Below are 25548 nucleotides of genomic sequence, written 5' to 3'. Positions count from 1 at the left end.
GGGTCTGGGCCAAGGTTGGCGCAACTAGACGATGGGAAATTGAAAGCAACTAAGATAGTACATGCATGCCGACACTACATGATAGCAGAATTGATTGACAGCACATGCAAAACATGAATGAAAGATTTAGCAAACAAAGCAACATTCATGTGGGTGAGGCAGTTCACCGATTGGGCGAACATCCGTGCAAAATATTTTCATGCATGCGACAACAATGAGATAGCAACGAAAACTAAAATAGAGCTAGGAAAAGTTAGTATATATGTAAATGACAGGAAGTGCCCAAATAAATCAAGAAAACAATACTCCCACAAGAGAAAACACAAAAAGAGACAGAAATGCAGCACAAGGCATGGGAAGTGGTCTTACCCCAAAACAACTGAGCTGAATGTGCTGACTGCTCCTAGTGTGATATGGGATGTCAGAGAAGCAAGGTTGATGTGAGGAATGAGCTCGGCAACGTCTGGTTGATGAGTTTTGATAACATCGAGGTTGTGACGCGCATGCCACGAATCTAGGGGAAGCGACACTTGGTGGGAGGTTTCAAAATTGCTCCTTGCATGTAACCTTCAACTGCTAAACATAGATCCTTGAAACTAGGGATGCCTTTGCATGTTTCCTTGGGAGAAGCAACCAATGCATGCAAGTTTGTTTTGCTCAGTCTCGGAGGGAACCGGTCAACTCAGCTGCACATGCAAGAGACTACTCAACTGCTAGAGAAAAATGTGCATTTCTAGCTGGGATCTGGGCTGGTTGCCCAAGATATTTGTGCAATTTTTGGGCAGAGCAGCTAATTGTTGCCCAGACTTGTGCAAATCCTGTGCTGAACAACTTGCTACTGGGAAAATTTGCGCAATTCCTATTGGGAGGTGTTAGCCTCCTATTGCAACAGGTTTCATATTTCATGATTGACATTTTTACATGCGAAATATGTCATCTTTCTTGCAGCAAGGTTCCATATTTCCTGAGGAGAAAACCAGAGAAGAAGTAATAGAGTATGCCAATTCAAATGTTACTGATGTTTCCAATTTTGATGAGTTGTTCCAGTTTTGAAGAAGTTCTTAAAGGGAGGTCTAGACCGTCTAATCCTGGCCTCCCTAGGTTTCAATTTCCTGTTTTAGAATATAGAGAATGACATCTGTCCAAACAGTTTAATCTTGGCATATTTGTAGATAGGTAGAGAATCAAAGGGACCCAACTGTCTAATCTGGGCCCTGGCAGAAATAAGTGCAGATCTAGATAGGATAATGCAAAAGAAAAATTGTGAATCTGGGTCTGCAAGTCTAAGTGCACCCAAAAAAATAAAAAGAAGAAAAAATGTTAGGACAGTAGGCTGGGTAGGTAGCTTTGATGTGACAGAATCATGACTAGCGATCAGTTTTGTATTCCACAATGTCTTATCTTTTCTGATCACAGCTATCAGGCAATTTTTTGCAGTTTCATGTAGGTACTCAGGCTGGAGATTCATTAACATCCCCTTCTTCTCATTTCCCCCCAAAGTCACTTAATAACATCCCCCAGGAGGTCAAGATCTGCTTGAGCCTCTCAGTTTCATCATCCCCATGACATTTGCCTTAGTGAGGATCTCCTTCACTCAAGGACTGCTCACTCATTATCTGTGAGCCTTCTTTTCCCCAAATGGCATAAGGTCTCACACCTTAGCGCCCTCTCTTCATCTTCATATTAACTGTTAACTTTATTACATAGCTCCCTAACAATTTTCCCTTTCCCCTACTAAAAATTATGTATATAAATCCCCCTATGTAAATATCCCATCCCTGGCACTATAGCCATAATTCTACTAAGTCCAGGAAATCTCAGTCCATCTGGGATTGTTTTTAGCCCATCCGCGTCATTAAGGAGCTAGTTTGACATCTGGTCAGCTAGTAACCTCTCCCTTAACCCCGAAGACCCCCAAAAAAACCCATATTTTCACCTTCCCCCTTGTAAAAATTCACCTCACCGCTGTAAAAACCCACATTCCGCCCCTAACCCAAAGTTCCTGTGCATAATTATTAACCCGCGTCTTTATTTAACCCCGTAAACCCGTTTCCCTAAGTTCTTACCCATCTGCCGCGCATACTAAATTTGGAATATTCCTGCAAATATTCTCGCCCACTAACCCCCTATCCCGTCGCGTCCGCCACCAGCCGTTCGATCCACAGCCCCGCAGATCTACGGCTGGCGGGCACCCTTATCTCCGAAGCGCCCGGCCTTTAACGTCCGGGAGTTAGGCGGTTTTGCCGCCGTACTCCCGCCACGCGTCAGACGCCGGGCTGTGGCGGAGCCCCTCCCCCCGCAACCACCATCCTCCATAAGCGGTGCGCCACATACCGCTTACCGCCCAGTGACGTCACTAGCCCACGTGACCCCCTCCACAGTCAACAGCCCACGTCACCTCCTGCCACGTCACTGCCATGTGTCCCGCCACCGTACCTGCCACGTCATCGACCGTACGTGATGATGTCATGCTGACATCATCCCGCCACGTCGCCATGCTGACGTCACCCGCCGTACAATGCTGACGTCATCAGCCCTTTTTGGATGCAGAGGCGCGAAAATCGCACTTCGGAGCCCCGGAATCGAATTCTGAGGCAGTTTTTGATGAGCGATTTGCGCAAAAATCGCTCATCGCAGGATTTTTTGGGCCAAAATGGAGAATCTTCAGGGAATCTTTAAGGAATCTTCGCTCCATGCAGCCCCAGGAAGCCCGAAAAGGCGCAGAGATGATCCGTTTTCTTCACAGAGCATTCCGGAAGGATCAGAAAACAATTTCAAAGGTGCAGAGGCCGAACAGCGGCCATTAATTCGTGATTAGACCCGCAGTACATCAGATCAGCAGCCCAGATTTTGTCAAAGAGTATCAGCCGAAGATATTTTAGTGGCTCGAAGCAGCTAAGAATTAATGAGCCCATCAGGAAGTCAAATCAGGCAGCTAAAGCCCATTCCTGCACTCAAATTACAAGCTTAAACTTAAATGCAGGCAGACTTCGAGGGACAGAAACCCATGCATATTTATTGCAGAAGACACTACAGCAAGCCACCAAGGACCACATCATTCATTTATTTCTGATACGGCGACCCTCAGCGCCGCTCAAGAGATTTTTGCATTTAATTCCAGATAGAGTTAGGTCAATAAATAATGTTTTATGACCTGATTAGGTCAAGTTGTAATAAAAGAAGTAGATAAAAAGTTTGCCCTATATATACCACCCTCTGTATAGTTTTAAGGGTTGGTCAATTGAGAATTTCATTAGAGACTCGCATTGTACACCTGAGTTCTTCCATAATCAAAGATTGCTGAAAGCTCGGAGAACGAACTGTCTGTTGTTGATGAATGCTTTGAAGAGTTGAAGATGGAATTCCTGCGCTACGGCCTGAAGCAATAAGTGCCTCTTTTCTCTGTCTATGTGTTTTCCATTATCTAAATAGCAGGAAGAAAGAATAGCCTAGAATAAGTTTAAACACTCTCTATGCTCAATTTCTTCTATTTCTCTGTGTTTTTGTCTCAATGAATTGGATATGAATATGAATTCCTCCCGGCTCATATTTACCCCAATTTACCTGTGTTTGCCAATTATCTAGGGATTCTTGAATGCCCCTAGGTAGCGCTCTGTCATCTCCTCTGTTAAGTCAATTGAGAGATTCTTAACTACCTCTCATTGCTTGGCATCTCTTCCATCCATGAAAACTGAAAGTTGCTTCGACCTCAGCTATCCTGCTCCATCTCCCCTCACTTTGTTTAAAGAAAGATAACAGCTTTTCTTATCCTTGACTCCACGCCCAATGATTCGAGAAACTTAGACTATACACTGCCTCTCCACCTGAAGAATCAATTTTCCCACCAAAACAAAACAAAGAACCCCCTGAACCCAAGACCTAGCCTAAAATCCTTTCAAGCAAAGTTAAATCTAAAAGAGAGAGCCCTCTCTGATTGCAGGTTGGCTAAAACCTGCAGTCCAAAGTTGGTTTGTGGTTACCTCGGCCGTATCCCTTTCTTAACCTTCAGGGACAACCTGAGTGATAACATAATGGCGACTCCGCTGGGGAACTTCCTCAGTTAATTTTACAAAGTTTCACGAAGAAGGTTAAAAGAATCCCTCATAAAAATTGATTTTCTAATTGCTGTATATTTCCTAAAACTACAGATGAAGCCTGAATGTCAGCCAGGAAGCCTTTGAAACTGTTTTTGCTTTACATTAACAGGTTTAGATAAAAGCTGCTTCAATCAATCTTCATGCTAGTTTTAAGATATACACAGCCATTCCAAAATCTTATCTGGCCCCTGTAAATACAAAAATATTCCAAAAAAAAATATACCCAAAAAAAACAAGTTCGGAAGCTAGCCCCAAGAAAAATCCGCGATATACAAGGTCAAACCCAGACCCAGATCCTCCAGCTGTTTTCCAAAACCCTAACATAATCCCTAAAATCCTTAGGAAGCAACAAAGACAGGAAAATTTTGCTAATTTGAGTCCTGAAATAGCTTACCCTAGCTCTGTCCCAACTCCTGTCAAGGTTTTATTCCGGTCCACCCCTGTTTCCCCTAGTTCATCATCTACATCTCAAAGCCCTCCCTTCACACCTTCATTCACTACACATATTCCCATTACAACCACTGTTGTTTCGACCGTTCCTATCACCCCTGTTGTACCAGTCGTTCCTGTTGTTCCTATTATCCCCACCAATATGGCTAATAGATATGCACCCCTGCAGTTGCCTACTAACGCTGCAGCCTTACCTCAGGACTACCAATCCAAAATCGCATATTTTGATTCCACTGGCCCTCTCACAGCTATTCAGCATGCCAAAAAGATGCAAGACCATTTTGAGAACTATGAAATAGATGATGACAGCGTGAGAATGAGAATTTTTGTTCAGAGCCTGACAGGTGATGTAAGAACTTGGTTCAGATTACTTGCTGCAAATTCCATAACCACTCCTGATGAGCTTTACCTAGCCTTTATCAACAGATGGGAGAAAAAGAAAGATCCTCTGCACATACTAGCTGAATATGATACAATCAAACGAGGTCCTCAAGAGACCGTTTTGGAGTACTGTGCAAGATTCAACAATGTATATAACGCGATACCACAGAATTTAAGACCTCCACCCGATTTAGCCCTGTACAAATTTCCCGACGGTTTTGACCCTGATATGGCATATCAGTTGAAAGAAAGAGCTCCAGCAACCCTTGAAGACGCGCAAAAGGTTGCTGTCACGGTAGAAGCCAACTTAATTGCCAAACGAAACAGAGCGAGAATGGAAAAGAGAACCACCTTTAAGGAAGAACCCTCAGCCTTTGACCAGAAACTTGACGCTATCATTAATGGCCTGCAAAGACTAGGAGAAAGAGTAGAACATGTTGAGAGAAAAGCATCATGGGAAGGGCAGCAGTCCAACACTATAAGAAACCCGAATTTTAGGAAAACACAGAACATAAATGCTGGTAGGCCTAACCAAGACCAGGATATTAGACCCCCTTTTCAAGATAACTACGTAGAAGGATCCACATCCAGTCGGCCTATAGAGGATGATCACATAAATGTAATGGATCTAAAGGGTGAGCATCAAACTTTCCTCACACAAGAAGACCAGAATGAACATGATGATAATCAATTTCAAACTAAAACTGGCGAATCTTTTGATTTTAAACAAGGTTATGATACTGTTGTATATGAAGTACACAGACAGTATAAGCTCAGAACTAGGACCATCGATATCTCTGAGCCCAGCAAGACGAAGGAAACCAAACAGCCCAACAAGATTAAAAACATAGCTGTTATAACCCAACCAGTTGACACGACTGCCTCAAACTCCAGTCAAGTGACCGTAGAGGACATAACAGACACGCAGCCTGCTATTGAGCAGCCTTTGACACCTCCTTTCTCAAAACAAAACTCAAACAGTGTCCCGAAAAGTACTCCTAAAATTGACAAACCGCAAGCAAATACATCCCATAGCATTGATAAACAAGAGCAAGTTGCTGAGAATTCAAATGAAGAGGAAAAAACTGCCAATGTAAATACCAAGACTCCCCTGGAGAAGCCTTTTAGTTTAGAAACGGAGATTGGAAAACTCAAGATAGCCATTCCCCTTTCAGAATTGGCTAAACACGATGTGTATAGGCAACAAATTCAAAGATCATTGCAAATGTCAGAAAATAAAGATGATGTAAATGTTTTGGATGATTCCCCTGAACTGCTATTTGGCCCAGAGGTTAATGGAAAATCTACCTATGGACCTGTCCCACCCTTTTATGTCAGTCTGCATATACACGACAAAGTTCTACACAACGCTATGTTTGACTCAGGGGCATCACACAATCTTATGCCCAAAGCAGTGATGGAAAAACTGAACCTCGACATTACAAGACCTTACAAAGATTTATACTCATTTGACTCAAGTCAAGTGAAATGTCTAGGTCTCATCAAAGATCTATGTGTTTCCCTAGTCCAATATCCGAACAAGACCATTCTCATGGATGTAGTGGTCGCTGATATTCCTCCCAAGTACGGTATGCTCCTGTCAAGATCATGGGGAGTGAAGCTTCAAGGATCCCTTCAATTAGACCTTTCCTATGCTACCATTTCAGTCTTTGGGCAACCAAAGAGACTGTAAAGAGAAACGCTCATGAAATATGTAGTAAGTAGTGAAAACAAGCCTGAAAATTTTCCCATTTATTCAATCCATTCCGATATGGATTCTTTCATTTTATTTAATGATGATTTGGATCTGCCCACCAATAAGGAGCCTTTCACTCTAGAACAACAAGTGCACAATAGTGAAGAAACGGTTACCCATAATAAAAAGATTGCCAAAACAGTGAATGCAACCAGAATGTTACAAGAACATGCCCAAACAGAAATTCTAAATCTGCCAAATCCTAAAACAGCTCAATCCCTTGACACTGATCACAAGCAAGAAATCACATGGTTCTTAGAGTTTGATGGTTCTGTTAACAAGTTAGGAGCAGGGGCAGGAGTCTGGATTCACAATACATATGATAACTATGCAGAAGGACATGCCTATAGACTGAATTTCAAATGCACAAATAACATGGCAGAGTATGAGGCTCTGCTGTTAGGCCTTAAACTGCTGAAAACTCTAGGTGCTGTAAAAATATCTATCTTAGGTGACTCTGATCTAGTCATACAACAGATAAAAGGTAATTTTGTTACAAATGACCATAGAATGAGAGCCTACAGAACAGCTGCTATTGACATACTCCAGTCATTCACTGAATTCAAGCTTGACAAGATTTCCAGAAATCACAACATTCATGCGCACAGCCTAGCCACCTTCGCGAGTACATGCAAGCTCCCTTTCGACCCGAATCATCACTTCACAGCCGAAATAAAACATAGACCCACCGTCCCAAATAATGTAAGAGATTGGCAAGTATTCGAGAATGATGCCCAGATTAACAATTTCCTCACCCTTGCGCACGAATTCTCAAATATTCACATTGACACGGATGCCATGACAGATTCTGAACAGTAGAGAAATGAAAGTCAGCACGCTTTAGATGTTGCAACAGCCAAACTGATTCTGAAGCCAACCGTTTTTGACAATGAAAACATTGAACAGCTAAGACAAACACAGGCAGAAGAAATAGATAAAACAGAAGTAGAAATCATTGATCTAAAGGATAATTTTTTGCCCGCTGGGCTAACTCCACTAGAAGACATGTTTGACTCTAATGACGTTCCCAGAAAACCAAAATTGCAACCAATAAACACAGAAATTGAAGAACACAACATTGGGACACCAAAGAATCCAAAAATGATCAAACTGTCCAAAAACTTGCCACCCGATCAAAAGCCCAAGTACATTGACTTATTCAAAGAATTTCAAGACGTATTTGCTTGGAGCTATGAGGACTTGAAGTCCTATGATACATCAGTGATTCAGCACACTATCCCATTGAAGCCCAATCAGAAGCCCTTCAAACAGAAACTGAGAAGAATCAACCCCGTGCTGCTTCCCCCGATTGAAAAAGAAGTAAAAAGAATGTGGGAAGCAGGCATTATAGCACCTATCAGATTCTCTGAGTGGGTGTCCAATCTTGTTCCTACAAGAAAAAAGACAGGTGAAATCAGACTTTGTGTAGACCTCAGAAACTTAAACCAAGTCTCCTTAAAAGACCACTACCCTTTGCCCAAAATGGACCACATATTGCAGAGAGTAGTGGGATCATCTAGAATCTCTTTACTAGATGGATTTTCAGGTTTCAACCAAATACTTGTTCACCCAGATGACCAAGACAAAACAGCTTTTACCACACCCTGGGGAACATTTAAGTATGTAAAGATGCCATTTGGACTTAAAAACGTTGGTGCTACTTTCCAACGAGCAATGGATATTGCATTTGCAAAAGAAATACACTATTTTTTAGTTGTGTACCTCGATGATTTAACCCCATTTTCCAAATCTGATGAAGAACATCTGAAGCATCTTAGGCAAATCTTCATAACATGCAGAAAATATGGAATTTCCGTAAATCCTAAGAAGTCCTTATTTGGCCTTGAAGAAGGAAAATTACTTGGCCACATCATATCAAAAGACGGGATCAGGATTGATCCTGAGAGAATACAAGCCATCCTCCAAATTCCATACCCCAGAAACATAAAAGAACTACAAGCATTCCTTGGGAAAATCAATTTCTTGAGAAGATTCATTCCAAATCTGGCTGAATTAATAAGACTATTAAGCAACATGCTAAAGAAAGACGCCAAGGTAAGATGGTCCCTGGAAGCTAAGAAAGCATTTGAGAGTATCAAATCTGCCTTAACTCAAACCCCTGTCCTAACTAGTCCACAATTCGACAAAGATTTCATCATATTTTCATTTGCATCCGAGCATACGATAGTTGTTGTCCTGCTGCAGAAGGATGAACAGGGAGCTGAAAAGCCAATTGCTTTTTTCAGCCGAGCCTTGAGAGACGCCCTATTGAAATACCCGATAGTGGAAAAACAGGCCTACGCACTTATCAAGGCCATCAAGGATTTTAGAGTGTATATACTGTACTCACACGTGATCGCCTACGTCCCACACGCTGCTGTAAAAGACATACTGACTCAAGACGGATTAGAAGGCAAAAGAGGTAAGTGGATTGCAAGTATCCTCGAATATGACATTGAAATAAAACCAACAAAGCTGATAAAGGGACAAGGTTTAGCTAAACTGATGTCCGAAACAAACTTTCAAGTCTTAGACATTAACCAGCTGGACAATGAACCAGAGCTGGCGACTCCACAAATCAGTGAAATATTTTTGCAATGCCCCTGGTACACTGATATTTGCTTTGTATTGTTAAACCTGTGTGCTCCCCCAGGATTGTCCAGAACAAAGAAAAGATTTTTGAAGATGAAAGCTTTGAGATTCTGTGTTGTTGATGGTGCATTATTTTGGAGAAATCATGAAGGTATATTGTTAAATTGCTTAACCATGAATGAAACCAACAAGGTCATGAAAGAATTCCATGCAGGTGATTGTGGAGGACATCTCTACTGGAAGTCCACAGCAGACAAAATCCTAAGGGCTGGTTTCTACTGGCCCACTCTTTTTGCAGATGTTAAAAAATTTTCCACAACATGTCATAAGTGCCAAATTTTTGAAGGCAAGAGAAAATTATTGCCCCTACCCCTTAAACCAATCTCCACCGAAAAGCCTTTTCAACAATCGGGCCTTGACTTCATTGGAGAAATCCATCCCCCTTCCTCAGGCCAACACAAATGGATCCTAACAGCCACCAATTATTTCACCAAGTGGGGACAAGCCATTCCCTGTAGACAAGCCAATGATACCATCATTATCCAATTCCTTGAATGCAACATCCTTTCTAGATTTGGCTGTCCTGAGAAAATCATCACTGACAATGCCGCTGCCTTTAAGTCCAAAAAAATGATCAGTTTCTGCCATAAGTTTCATATCACCCTGGGCCACTCTACAGCATATTACCCTCAAGGCAATGGATTGGCCGAATCATCTAACAAGAGACTCATCAACATCATAAAGAAGATGCTAGAAGAAAACAAGAAAAACTGGCACAAAAAGCTGGTGAATGCCCTATCGGCAGACAGACTTTCAAGCAAAAGATCAATTGGAATGAGCCCTTATGAGCTGGTATATGGCATGGAGGCTAGATTTCCTTCATCCCTAGGCATTCCCACCATCAAGCTGTTACAAGAGGTTCAGGCGGAACCAAATGACATTCAAAGAAGAATTAATCAGACGATCCATCTCCAGCAAACCAGAGAACAAGTATATGACAGAGCACAGATTTTGCAAGAAAAGCTCAAAAAGATGTTTGATAAGAGAGCTAAAGCTGAAGATTTCAGAATTAATGACAAAGTTTTAAAGTGGGACTCAAGAAGAGAAGACAAAGGCAAACACGCGAAGTTTGATTTCCTGTGGAAAGGCCCATTTATTATTTCTGTTGTTCAAGGAAACAACACCTATTTTCTCAAATCTATGGAGGACAGCACTGTGGAAGAAGGCCCTGTGAATGGCAGGATGTTGAAACATTATCACGATCCTTGTTGTTAGAACAATGAAAGTCCTGTAAATATCTTTGTACAATTATATTGTGTATATATGAGCATTGTTTTTAATTCATTTGATAAGCAGGCCGATTATTGAAGGAACAGTAGTAAATTCATGGAGGCACAGCCGGTGCTGATTGTCCAGTTTTCAAAGACCCACCTCTATATCAATCTAAGCAAGGCAGCAAGAGTAACAACGTCACAATAGCAATTCGGGCCGAAGAGAAGCTCTTTTGCACTTGCAATTTTCAGGCAAGAAAAGGTTAACAGAAGAGGAAAGATTTCAGCAATTTGTTTCACACCTAAGCTGAAGGAAGTACATCAAATTGCAAGCCATGTTTTCAAAGACATATTCTCTGGCAGGATTGTACCTAATAATACAGCACGCAGAAGAAAGCAGGCGTTGCTGAGCAGTTCACAAAGATTCAATTGAGGAGAAGGTCGTTTTGTCACAAAGTTTCATATTTCTAAACAGCCAGAGCAAAGAAGTTTTTCAGTCTACAGTGACAACAGAGACCAAGGCAGTCTGACCTGCTGTTCTTGACTTTTCACAAGGAAAAGCCATCCCCAAGTGGAGCCACTGTTAGCCTCCTGTTGCAACAGGTTTCATATTTCATGATTGACATTTTTACATGCCAAATATGTCATCTTTCTTGCAGCAAGGTTCCATATTTCCCGAGGAGAAAACCAGAGAAGAAGTAATAGAGTATGCCAATTCAAATGTTACTGCTGTTTCCAATTTTGATGAGTTGTTCCAGTTTTGAAGAAGTTCTTAAAGGGAGGTCTAGACCGTCTAATCCTGGCCTCCCTAGGTTTCAATTTCCTGTTTTAGAATATAGAGAATGACATATGTCCAAACAATTTAATCTTGGCAGATTTGTAGATAGGTAGAGAATCAAAGGGACCCAACTGTCTAATCTGGGCCCTGGCAGAAATAAGTGCAGATCTAGATAGGATAATGCAAAAGAAAAATTCTGAATCTGGGTCTGCAAGTCTAAGTGCACCCAAAAAAATAAAAAGAAGAAAAAATGTTAGGACAGTAGGCTGGGTAGGTAGCTTTGATGTGGCAGAATCATGACTAGCGATCAGTTTTGTATTCCACAATGTCTTATCTTTTCTGATCACAGCTATCAGGCAATTTTTTGCAGTTTCATGTAGGTACTCAGGCTGGAGATTCATTAACATCCCCTTCTTCTCATTTCTCCCCAAAGTCACTTACTAACATCCCCCAGGAGGTCAAGATCTGCTTGAGCCTCTCAGTTTCATCATCCCCATGACATTTGCCTTAGTGAGGATCTCCTTCACTCAAGGACTGCTCACTCATTATCTGTGAGCCTTCTTTTCCCCAAATGGCATAAGGTCTCACACCTTAGCCCCCTCTCTTCATCTTCATATTAACTGTTAACTTTATTACATAGCTCCCTAATAATTTTCCCTTTCCCCTAATAAAAATTATGTATATAAATCCCCCTATGTAAATATCCCATCCTTGGCACTATAGCCATAATTCTACTAAGTCCAGGAAATATCAGTCCATCTGGGACTGTTTTTAGCCCATCCGCGTCATTAAGGATCTAGTTTGACATCTGGTCAGCTAGTAACCTCTCCCTTAACCTTGAAGACCCCCAAAAAAACCCATATTTTCACCTTCCCCCTTGTAAAAATTCACCTCACCGCTGTAAAAACCCACATTCCGCCCCTAACCCAAAGTTCCTGTGCATAATTATTAACCCGCGTCTTTATTTAACCCCGTAAACCCATTTTCTTAAGTTCTTACCCATCCACCGCGCATATTAAATTTGGAATATTCCTGCGAATATTCCCGCCCACTAACCCCCTATCCCGTCGCGTCCGCCGCCAGCCGTCCGATCCACAGCCCCGCAGATCTACGGCTGGCGGGCACCCTTATCTCCGACGCGCCCGGCCTTTAACGTCTGGGAGTTCGGCGGTTTTGCCGCCGTACTCCCGCCACGCGTCAGACGCCGGGCTGTGGCGGAGCCCCTCCCCCCGAAACCACCATCCTCCATAAGCGGTGCGCCACATACCGCTTACCGCCCGGTGACGTCACCAGCCCACGTCACCCCCTGCACAGTCAACAGCCCACGTCACCTCCTGCCACGTCACTGCCACGTGTCCCGCCACCGTACCTGCCACGTCATCGACCATACGTGATGACGTCATGCTGACGTCATCCCGCCACGTCGCCATGCTGACGTCACCCGCCGTATAATGCTGACATCATCAGCCCTTTTTGGATGCAGAGGCACACAAATCGCTCATCGCAGGATTTTTTGGGCCAAAATGGAGAATCTTTAGGGAATCTTTAAGGAATCTTTGCTCCATGCAGCCCCAGGAAGCCCGAAAAGGCGCAGAGATGATCCGTTTTCTTCACAGAGCATTCCGGAAGGATCAGAAAACAATTTCAAAGGTGCAGAGGCCGAACAGCGGCCATTAATTCGTGATTAGACCCGCAGTACATCAGATCAGCAGCCCAGATTTTGTCAAAGAGTATCAGCCGAAGATATTTTAGTGGCTCGAAGCAGCTAAGAATTAATGAGCCCATCAGGAAGTCAAATCAGGCAGCTAAAGCCCATTCCTGCACTCAAATTACAAGATTAAACTTAAATGCAGGCAGACTTCGAGGGACAGAAACCCATGCATATTTATTGCAGAAGACACTACAGCAAGCCACCAAGGACCACATCATTCATTTATTTCTGATATGGCGACCCTCAGCGCCGCTCAAGAGATTTTTGCATTTAATTCCAGATAAAGTTAGGTCAATAAATAATGTTTTATGACCTGATTAGGTCAAGTTGTAATAAAAGCAGTAGATAAAAAGTTTGCCCTATATATACCACCCTCTGTATAGTTTTAAGGGTTGGTCAATTGAGAATTTCATTAGAGACTCGTATTGTACACCTGAGTTCTTCCATAATCAAAGATTGCTGAAAGCTCGGAGAACGAACTGTCTGTTGTTGATGAATGTTTTGAAGAGTTGAAGATGAAATTCCTGCGCTGCGGCCTGAAGCAATAAGTGCCTCTTTTCTCTGTCTATGTGTTTGCCATTATCTAAATAGCAGGAAGAAAGAATAGCCTAGAATAAGTTTAAACACTCTCTATGCTCAATTTCTACTATTTCTCTGTGTTTTCGTCTCAATGAATTGGATATGAATATGAATTCCTCCCGGCTCATATTTACCCCAATTTACCTGTGTTTGCCAATTATCTAGGGATTCTTAACTGCCCCTAGGTAGCGCTCTGTCATCTCCTCTGTTAAGTCAATTGAGAGATTCTTAACTGCCTCTCATTGCTTGGCATCTCTTCCATCCATGAAACCTGAAAGTTGCTTCGACCTCAGCTATCCTGCTCCATCTCCCCTCACTTTGTTTAAAGAAAGATAACAACTTTTCTTATCCTTGACTCCACGCCCAATGATTCGAGAAACTTAGACTATACACTGCCTCTCCACCTGAAGAATCAATTTTCCCACTAAAACAAAACAAAGAACCCCCTGAACCCAAGACCTAGCCTAAAATCCTTTCAAACAAAGTTAAATCTAAAAGAGAGAGCCCTCTCTGATTACAGGTTGGCTAGAACCTGCAGTCCAAAGTTGGTTTGTGGTTACCTCGGCCGTATCCCTTTCTTAACCTTTAGGGACAACCTGAGTGATAACAGGAGGGTTGGGCAATCCTAGAGCCCAACAGGCTATCAGAGAGGATTGCAAAATTCCTGGAGGGAAGGATGGTTTCCCTCCATAAATACACAATTTTCAAGGGGAAGTTTCTCAGCCTGTAGCTAGACCAAGTCCAAGTGAGGAGCCTATGAGGGGAATGGATAAACTGTGATCGACAGGCTGCCTTTGTGTGAGGAAAATGCTGAAGCTTGAGTACTTAACGAAGCAAGACAAAGTGTTGTGCAAGGTTGGGTAGGGAGACTCCAAAACAGGCTAAGGAAAAATTTTGGAGGTGTTTTAGCCACTAGAACACTTAGCGACAAACTGGTAGAACTCCAGCTCTCTGCATAGACCTTGTTCGTGAAAAGCAAGTCTAACACCTTCGGAAGTATTGTTCAGTTCTTAGCTCATCTTGGTTTCACACTAACTTGATTGTAAGATGTAGCATCTACCAAGCCCTTGGTCGATTGACACACATTCCAAGCCAAGGAAACATAGTTGTTTCAATTGGGGTTGAGGGGTATATAGGTGCACAAGCAGTATAGTCATCAAAGTCTTAGTTTCATCTTTGGTGTTGCTCCACTGCCAGCAGGCCTGGACAGTACCCTGGTGGAGTCACATAGGAACACAAGCATGGCTCTGCTACTAATGAGCTTGGTCAGTACCCCGGCAGAGTTACTTTCATCACCTCCCTATGTAGGGAGCCTTTCTCTTCTTTCGCCTTAATCATTTTTCATTTTTCATTTTTGACTTTTCATTTTTTCATTTTTCATTGTGCATAACACTTATTCATTTCAAATGCGGAAGAGGGATCCCGACTTATTGAGAGAAAAAGAGGTTGTTCCAGCAGAGAAGTAGTTTATTGTATCTTTGACGTGCTTGTTAAGGTTATCCCCCTTACCTTACTCTACTTGACTGAGCTGACAAGGGTTAACCCAAAACAATCAACAAGAGAAGGTGACACTAGTTAGCGTGCAAGCATTGTGTTTACACCAAGGTTCACTTCGAATAGTGCATATTTTCCTTCGGCACATCATGGACTAAAAGTAACAAGCTCATCATATAGAGGCAAGATGACAAATAACCAAGTAGTGATAGCTATACAAGCCCTCTTATACTTTACTCAACTCACTTCAAGAGTCATACATGGTTTCATGCAAAACTAACCTTTGAATGAAACAAGCGAATGAACTAACAATCAACAAAGCAAAGCAAGAGCAGAAGCAAAAATGAAAGTGAAGCGACTAAACAAAAAATCATGCAAGCAAACAATTGAAAGAAAAAACTACTCCTACTCCTACACTAACAGTACATGGGCCTCATCACATGAAGTGGTACATCCAATGCAGCGACCGACACATTGGTAGACCCATGTTGGTGAAGGCTTGGTCCGCGAGCAACCCAGTTGTGCAAACCAGCAAGCAAGAAAGATATAACAATGAATATAACCACACTTCGTGATTCAAAGTGCCCACGGGACATAAGTGAGTGCATGTGCATGATGGGCAGTCCACGGACTTACCATGGTGTTGTGTGACACTACATGCAACTTTGAAGCATAAGCACACTCTTGATTGTGACATGCAAGCAAATGAAAGAAACAAAGATAACTTGTGTCATGCACGAGTGCTTGCAATGTAAGGCTCCTCCAATGCATGGGTGTTAGATTGATCTTGAGTGCATATATATTAATGATGAGGAGCCTTGAGTGTTTGAACAATTTCCTGATCGGAAGCAAAACCAACCTCATGACAACAATGGCCTAACATAACCATCAGCTCGGGCTAAAGTACCTCGATGGTCTGTGGGTTTTTGACTTCGTTGACAGATGGATCTTCGTATAATATTGGCTTATATGGATTAACAACGAGTGAACCAACATCATGATCAGATGATGAGGTGAAGAAATCACGACAACCAAGATCAGAAAATTCAAGATGTTGGTCGGCATCCTCATGGTTTGATGAATCACACAAAGGGGTACATGACGAGGAAGGATGTTCACCCTCTGTGTTTCGGGAAAAAAAGATGAAAGATCAAGTGGATTTTTAATGAATGAATGGTCCTCTCTGTTGTTGGATTATGGGCTAACATGCGGTGTGTCCTGCGAAAGATCAACAATGGATGCATCTGCGGATGAAGACACACATGCGAAATCATGGATGGCAGGTTCACCAATGATGTTAGGAAAGCACAAATGGGGCTCAAACAGAAGGGAGTCATCCTTTGCCAAGTGTTGATGTTCAAGCTCCCATTCATACTCTTCATGAATGACAGCACATGTTGGTTATGTAACACCAACTCCGTCAATGGGTTTTTCCTTGTTCACAACAAATGAAGAGTCCGAAATGGGCGAACACAAGACAACATCATACGGAGGAACACTTGAGTGCGAAGACAGAGGCCGAAGAAAAGAATGCATATGAGAACTCGAAGGACTCACAACCAAATATGCGCGAAAATTGAGTGGAGTGATGTTGGTAGAGTGTGAAGGATGAACAGTTGTGTGAGCATGATCCTCAACATCATTGGGCAGTGGCGGAGCTGTTGAATAAGAGGAAGGTGGATAGTCAGTTGAGATAGTGCCCGCTTCCACATGAGATTGTGCAGCTCCATCAACAAATAATGTTGAGTGAGGCTTGATCTCAAACTTTTGCTTGGGACGGGAAGATTTCTTAAGGCAGTACTTGAACCGGTCCTAAAGATAAGAAAATTTTATCTGGCTCCTTAGAGCATGAAACTTCAAGTCACAGAACTGCTACCAAAAAGCAATAATGGATTCATGTGGAGCCCTCCGTTGTTGTAACTGTTTCCCGTCAAGATGGTCTGGATCAAAATGATAGAACGTTTCTTCAATAAGATCACAAAAGTGCTCAAATGTGTGAACTTTCTCAGTTGGTAGGCTGAGCACCCAAGGAAATGGATATTCATGAAGTGTGTATGCAAGCAGCAAACCGGCCTGTTCGTCAGAAAACTCATCTTCCTCATAAATCATGGAAAGAAATTTATATAAGTGTTCAAGCTAGGCCACTTCGCCTTCACCATCATATGTGTGAGTGGACAAGAGATCGAAAAGCTTCCCTGAGATGGAGACATCTTCATGATTCGAAAAACACCTCGGGGGAAGAAGAATGCAAGACTCCATGAAAGATATGCAAAGGTTCAAAACTGGATGAGAGGACATTGCTTGTCATCAAGCCCTCCTTCTAGTGCCAGAAATGTTGACGGTGTTGGACCCACCAACATGTCAAGGGGATCTCCCCGGTAAGAAGTCCCAATTAGACCTCTGACCATTTGGTGTAGGTGTCCCAGCAATGGGTCGTAAGGTAATTCCTTAACCACGATGTCACACAGAGGCAAGTAGAATAACTTTGTCAGTATCAAGGGTGTGACTAATGCAGTGAGTCAAGGAAGGTGTATGAGAGGTTCCAACACTTCAAAGGGGGAAGGAGGTGAAGGTGAGTTCCAGGTTGAAAGGGATCAATCCCAACTCGGCTAGGAACACACAACACAAAGGACATGCACAGCTTCCAGCGGAGCAGTCCACTCAGATGTGGAAGTCACATCATACAAGGTAAGATAACATGTACAACACTCACGGATTAGTCTGAGACAAGTGTGGCAATTGTTATGGAAAGGTTCAAGTGTGAGGTCTATCTCATTTCCGACAGAGAAATCGACATGGATGATGAAAACATTAAAAACATATGCAACACATTAACAACAAGATTCATATAATTGCATGTGAATCAGTTCATACACAAGTACGTAAGTTAAACAACATATATCATTAAAGCAACCGGAGCAATCCAACTACAATAACAACATATGCATGAAAACGTGATGGCTCTTATTATATAAAGAAGTGTAAGTCACAATCATACAATACATCCAGGTAAACCTGCTAGCCCCAACAGTGGAATCTTACAACCACATCTGCCTACTCCTCCAAAGAGATGTACTAGCTCTGTGCAGTGGAGAAACCAAGGCGCGTTACAATGTTGTCCAAGCCTTCTTCAAGATAGTCGTAGTTGAAGCTTGACTGACCAAAAGCCTATACAATGAGTTATGAGGGACTATTTATAGCAAAGGGTGGGGTGACCCTTGACATTTCCCTTTGTGATAGTTCAATGACCCTCATGACTCTTCACCTACTCTATGACTGTTACATCCAATTGTTGACACTTGACTTACACTTGACATGACTCAACATTACAATGCACATGTACTCATGTGAGACAACATGGCTTGAGCAATCCTTGCAAGACATCACTGACACTCAGTTCGCTATGGTGAGACCAACTCTTTGACATGCTTGTGATGGTGAAGGTGGTGAGCTTATGCCAGGCTTGGTCGTCCATGATTGTGTGCATGCACCTCATGGTGACATCTTGCTGAAGGGAACTCTTGCCTTTGTTGCAACGGTGCATTGGTTCGACCCCTTCATCCAACTTGTCTGCTAACATGCGCATGGTCTTCTTAGGTACGGTTGAACCGACAACACACTAATTCATAGTGTCCATGTTGATCTTCAAGTGTGTGCTGGTGGTCATGCGCATCAACTTGCCAAAGTACATGTTCAGCCCCAGTTGGACTTGCTTCTTGTCTTCATCTCGGTGAGTGTTTTGAATGGGTTGGATTGCATGCTTGCGCTCAACGACATGCATGCTACAGAATCCCTTGCATGCAATCAACAACATTTCTCACCATGTCTTCTCTATGTCAGCTGCTGGGATGGATCCTTAACTTGTACGGGCGCAGTTTCATCTGTGAGTGCATGTTGTGCCCACTATTATTCTTGTTCCTGTTACAAGTCATTCGTTTGTCTGTGTAGCTTCATGTTCTTCCTTAGTTGCTACTTTAGCACATGAAACTCCTTCTTTGTTCCATCTTCTACATTCGCATGATCTTCATGTTGTGCCATCACTTCATAACCGAAGTCTCCAAAGTTTCTTTGATCATCAATGGACCTGCTTGAGCTTGTAACCCTAATCTACCTCCGTGGTGTCAACAACCGTCCTCTTGCATTCATTGTATTTGGTATGACGTCTTCAGCTATTGTTCATGATGTTTCTCAATGTGATGTTGTTGTTGTCATATCTTGATGTCCTTTTCTACGAACAACTTGGTTTCTTCGTGGGTAAGCAAATCCATGGACACTTGATCAACTGCATCCCCAAGTGTGCTCTGATTGGTGTCTTCGTCTTTGCTCTCCTGGAAACCATTGTACCTGTACTGCTGAGAGGTAGATGAACACCTAGGATACCTGGAGACATGGAAACACTCATGGCAAGAAATCTATCAGTCGAAAACCAAAATGAACATGAGAACTTACTTCCCACAAACCTGGGTGCATGATCATGAAGGTTGCGCAATTTCGGCTGAGAGGTCAGGAGACTAACTGCCAAGATTGCACAAACCATAGTCTGGGATGATGGGAGACTGGCTTACTACTAGAAAAGTGCAATTCCAGCTAGGAAGGACTGTTGGCCTCGGGACATATTTGCACAACTTCTTGGGCCAAGCAACCACTGTCCTCCATAAATACGCAAAACAATCCTGGAGGCTAGTGCTGGGCAGGAATGCGCAAATCTAGAGAGGAAGGTGAGCCTTCCTTCCCTAGATAGTGCAATGCAGCCTTGGTGAAGGCAGGGTCCGGGCCAAGGTTAGCCCGACTCGTCAACGGGAAACTGAAAGAAACTAAGACAGTAAATACATGGCGACACTACGTGATAGAAGAAGTGATTGACATTGAATGCAAAACATGAATGAAATATTCAGCAAATAGATCAACATGCATGTGGGTGAGGCAGTTCGCCGATTGGGTGAACTTCCGTGAAAAACAGTTTCATGCATGCGACAACAGTGAGATAGCAATGAAAAATGAAACGGAGCTAGGACAAGCTAGTATATAGTAAATGATAGCAATCATTCAAAGAAATAAAGAAAAAAATACTCCCACAAGCGAAAACACAAAAGGTGACAAAAATGCAGCACAAGGGATGGGAAGCGGGCTTACCTCAAAACAAGTTGAATGTGCCGACTACTCCTAGATGTGATGTGAGATGTCAAAGCTGTAAGGTTGATGTGAGGAATGAGCTTTGTAGTGTTCGGCTGATGATTTTTTATAAAATCGAGGTTATGACGTGCATGCCACGAATCTAGGGGAAGCAACACTTGGTGGGAGGTTTCAGAGTTGCTCCTTGCATGTAACCTCCAACTACTAAACATAGATCACTGAAATCAGGGATTCCTTTGCATGCTGCCTTGGGAGAAGCAGCCCATGCATGCAAGTCTATTTTTCTCAGTCCCAAAGGGAACTAGGCAACTCAGTTGCACATGCAAGAGACTGCTTGACTGCTGGAGAAAAATGCACATTTTTAGCCGAGACTTGGGCTGGAAGCCCAAGAGATTTGCACAATTTCTAGGCAAAGCAGCTAGCTGCTGCTCAGATTTGTGCAAATCTTGGGTTGAATAGCCTGCTGCCCAGAAAAATTGCGCAAATCCTACTGGGAGGGTTGGCTGGTAGGATTGTGCAATCCGGGAGCCCAACAAACTGTCAAAGAGGATTGCGCAATTCCTAGAGGGAAGGCTAGTTTTCCTCTAGAAATGCACAATTTTGAAGGGGAAGCTGCTCAGCCTGCAACTGGACAAAGTCCAAGTGAGTAGCCTATGAGGGGAATGGATCAACTCTGATTGATAAGTTGCCTTTGTGTGAGAAAAACACTGAAGCTTGAGTACTTGACGAAGAAAGACAAAGTGTTGTGTAAGGTTGGTAGGGAGGCTCCAAAACAGGCTAAGGCAAAATTTTTGAGGGTGTTGTAGCCTCTACAATAGAAACCTGGAAGAAAGCTGAAGGATCCACTCACTATTCATGTTATGGGAAAATTATCATACATAATTTTGGGGAAGCCTACACATGTTAAGTACGGGGATCCACGTAACTTGATTCTTACAATACATATTAATGGGGTTGAAATCCCAAATGTGCTAGTAGACTTGGGGGCAAGACTTAATGTCATAACTTCTGCAACTTTGATTACCTTGGGCCTGTGAAACCTTAAACCAACTCCCATTGTCCTAGAATTGGTAGATCGGTCTACTGTAAGACCAGTAGAGAACTTGGAAGATATAACCATTTCAGTAGACTCATGGAAGTATCTTGTCAATCATTTGGTATTACATACCCAATCCTCAGCTAGTGGGCATACTTTGATTTTAGGAAGACCTTGGCTTGTGACTTTAGATGCTTACATTGGGTGTTAGTCAAGAAATATGGTAATATCTAATGGGGAAGTTACAAATAATCTTATCCTTTACCCCCCTGTAGAACCGAGTTCACGAGATAAACTAGGATTTACCTTAATACAAAAATCTCCACCTGCAAAAGGGCTCAAACCTAAAAAAAAAAATAGACCAATTCTTACTATTGGTGAGGCCCTCTGTTTTAAGGATGAAACAAAAGATGATGCCATTAGTACCTTTATCAATAGCCCCAACTCCGATTTTGATTCAACCCACCAGCTATTAGAATCTGTTATGAGTTGCAATGTTCAGGAAGCCATTGAACCAGAGACTAGAGTTGAAAATTTTCCTATAATTGTACCTCATAACAGTGTTCTTGTAGAAACTGAACCATAGAAGATATTGAACGTTAATCCTGACCTTTCACCTTCCCAGCCTGAACAGTTACTGAAAGTCCTTTAGGAATAGAAAGAAGCCTTAGCTTGGGAATATACAAATATGAAAGGGATCTGTGTTGACTTATGTAGTCATCACATATACATTAAATAAGAATGTTGACCTATTAGGAAACCACAAAGAAGAATGAATCCTTCTTTAAAGAATATTGTCAAAGACGAATTACAAAAACTATTAGAAGTGTTATTTATTTACCCAATCTCGGATAGTCAATGGGTGTCCCCACTAGTCATTGTTCCGAGGAAGAATGGAAAGTGGCAGATTTGTGTTGATTACAGGGTATTAAATAAAACAACTCAAAATGATCATTTTACCTTACCTTTTATTGACCAGGTCCTTGATACATTCGCTGGAAAGGATTTCTTCTCCTTTCTTGATGGATTTAGTGGGTACACCAGATCCAAATAGCTCCTGAATATCAAGATAAAACTACCTTCACATGCCCTTGGGGAACCTTTGCATACTGAGTCCTTCCATTCGGTCTCTATAATGCGCCCACTACCTTTCAATGGTCGAAATATTAGGAATTTTGCTAATATAGTCAATGATAGTGTTGAAATATACATGGATGACTTCACCCCATATGGGGATATTTTGAAGAAGGTCTGGAAAAATTAGAGAAAGTACTTAAAATATGTAAGAAACAACATGTTTCTCTTAGTACAGTGAAATGCCATATGATTATGAAAGAAGGAATAGTGTTGGGACACCCGATTTCAGTTGTAGGAATTCGGGTTGATCCTGCCAAGGTAGAGGTAATATTAAATTTTCCTATACCTAAGACACTGACACAGGTGCGTAGTTTCATTGGTTATGCTAGCCATTATAGACAGTGTATAGAAAAAAATTCTAAGATATCATTTCCACTTTTTCAATTGTTACCTAAGGATGCAGAGTTTGTGTGGACAGAGGAATGTGAAACAACCTTTGTGAAAATCAAAGAAGAAGTTTGTAAAGCTCTAATATTACATGGCCTTGACTAAAATATCTTGTTTCATATCTCTACAGATACTTCTCACACAACTGTAGGGGCAACCTTGGGACAACAGGAGGACGAGAAACTATACATGATCTATTACGTCCGTAAGAATTTGGCTCACGCTGAACTAAACTATATAGTAACTGAAAAGAGTTTGTGTCTATTATTTATGCTATTAATAAGTTTCAGCATTGCATTATAGGGTATCCCACTTTCGTGCACACTAATCATATAGACATCAAGTATCTTATGAATAAACCGATAACTCTTGGTCGTATTACAAGATGGTTATTATTAATTCAATAATTTGATATTACCATTGTAGATAACCCAGGGAAAGATAATGTGGTTGCAGATTTCCTGTCTAAGTTGGATACTAGTAATGAAGGTGCACCTGTAGAGGATATTTTTCCAGATGAACATATTTTTCCAATTTCTACTCACACTTAGTGGTATGCAGATATTGCTAACTATCTTGCTACAGGAAAAGTACCTCAACACTTGCCATACAAAGAGAAGTGAAATATTATCCATCATAGTCCCCGATATTCATGGATAGAGGGATACATATTTTATATAGGACCTGATGAACAAATCAGTGCTTCATAGGTGAATATGACATCTATGATGTCCTAAAATCTACTGATGATGGCCCTTTTGGAGGGAATTTTGCATATAAGAGGATAGGTCATAAGGTGTTACAGATGGGGTTCTATTGGCCCTCTATTTTTCGTGATGTAAGGAAATATTTCCAAGGGTGTGATAGCTGCCAGTGGATGGGACAACCTAGTCAGGTAGATGAGATGTCATTACAGCCTCAACTAGTTCTTGAGCCCTTTGAGAAATGGGCTATTGATTTCGTTGGGTTGTCTAATCCATCTTCACATCAGAAAAACCACATTCTGGTTTGCAAAAATTATGTGACAAATTGGGTAGAGGCCAAGGCTATTGTGAAAGAAATAGAATAGGTTTTCTTAGAATTCTTATTCAAAGAAATTTTCGCTCAGTACAGAGATCCTAGAGAGATAGTTTGAGATGGAGGGGCCCAGTTCATATCACATATGATAGCAGGACTTATGAAGAAGTATGGAATCAAGCACAAGGTGACATATCCATATCATCCATAGGGGGAATGGTCAAGTCAAGAGTACAAATAATGTTCTGGAGAATATCCCTATGAAGACTATAGCAACCCATCACCAAAACTGGGTTGAAAACTTCTTGAGGCACTTTGGGCGTATAGAAAAACATGTTGGAACACAACAAGATTTTCACCATACGACATTGTCTATGGGGAATCCTCTTTGTTTCTGGTGAAATTTGAAATTAAGATGCTTAGGACAACCCTTGAAGTAGGTTTGGATATTTCTTAAACCCAGAAACACTGACTGGAATAGTTAAATGATGAAATTCGTTTGATAGTTGTCTAGAACACTGCTACAATTCAACAACAGTGAACTAAATGTCATGATAAATTTATCAAGAAAATGGTGTTTCAAAGAGGAGACTGGGTGTTGCTCTATTACTCTCAGTTCAAAGGTTTTAAAGGAAAAATCTGCTCTATATGGATGGGACCATATGAAGTTGACATGGTGTTTGATAACGGGACTGTTAGACTCATAACAATCGATGAGGCGCATACTCCCCTGATTGTAAATGGACATCGCCTCAGATTGTATCACCGTCCAGTTTCCAAAGATTCCTTTATTAAACATGTCTCTAATAATTTTGGTTTTAAAATTTTTAGTGCGGAGAACTCTTCCTTTGCACCTCTTGCTTAGAAAAATATAAAAATAAATAAAAAAATACATATATATATATATATATATATATATATATATATATAATAAAATGTTGTTACTACTCTATCATTATTTTTCTTGTAGGTACTTTACTGGCACTGCTACTCTGCTGGTGCTATTACTCCTACGGTGTTGTTACTCTGCGGATGCTAATTTTTCCTAAGTACTTCACTGGTGTTGTTACTCCTTCGGTGTTGTTACTCTGCAGATGTTGATTTCGCCTAAGTACTTCACTGGTGTTGTTACTCCATTTATCACGATTCTCTCTAAGTACATTGGTGATGTTACTCCTCTAGTGTTGTTACCTTGTTCGTTGTTATTCTGTCTAAGTACACTAGTGTTGTTACTCCGTTCGTTGCGATTCTGTATAAGTACACTGGTGTTGTTACTCCTCTAATGTTGTTACTTTGCTCACTGTGATTGTCTAAGTACTCATCCGGTGTTGTTACTCCTCTATGATGTTACTCCATCACTGTAAGTCGCAAGGTACATCCCCAACCGACTTCATGGATTTGATTGATATTTCACCTACGACATGACTAGACATGACCATGGACAGTTGTCCCTTAGTTGGGGGGAGGTATTGAATTACAGTCCTTCCCAACATGTTGTAATAATTGTTGTTATTTACAATCATCCACCATGGATTTTTCCCATAATATCTACCCAGATTTCCATTTCACCACATCAACAATCCCTGTCATCGCAACCTTACCAACTAACATACTCCTCAATGGTTTTGCCGCTACTTCGAGTGCTACTACAAAGAAACTAGTAGAATTGGTGGGAAAGATGTTAGGCATGAACCGGAAGACATAGCGTAGGTCTGACTCCATCTAGATG

This window comes from Pinus tabuliformis, chromosome 9 (genome assembly GCF_031772625.1).
Source record: "Pinus tabuliformis cultivar Carrire ecotype Pingquan chromosome 9, CPIR1, whole genome shotgun sequence".
Lineage (NCBI taxonomy): Eukaryota > Viridiplantae > Streptophyta > Pinopsida > Pinales > Pinaceae > Pinus > Pinus tabuliformis.
Note: the sequence above shows the minus strand (reverse complement) of the source record.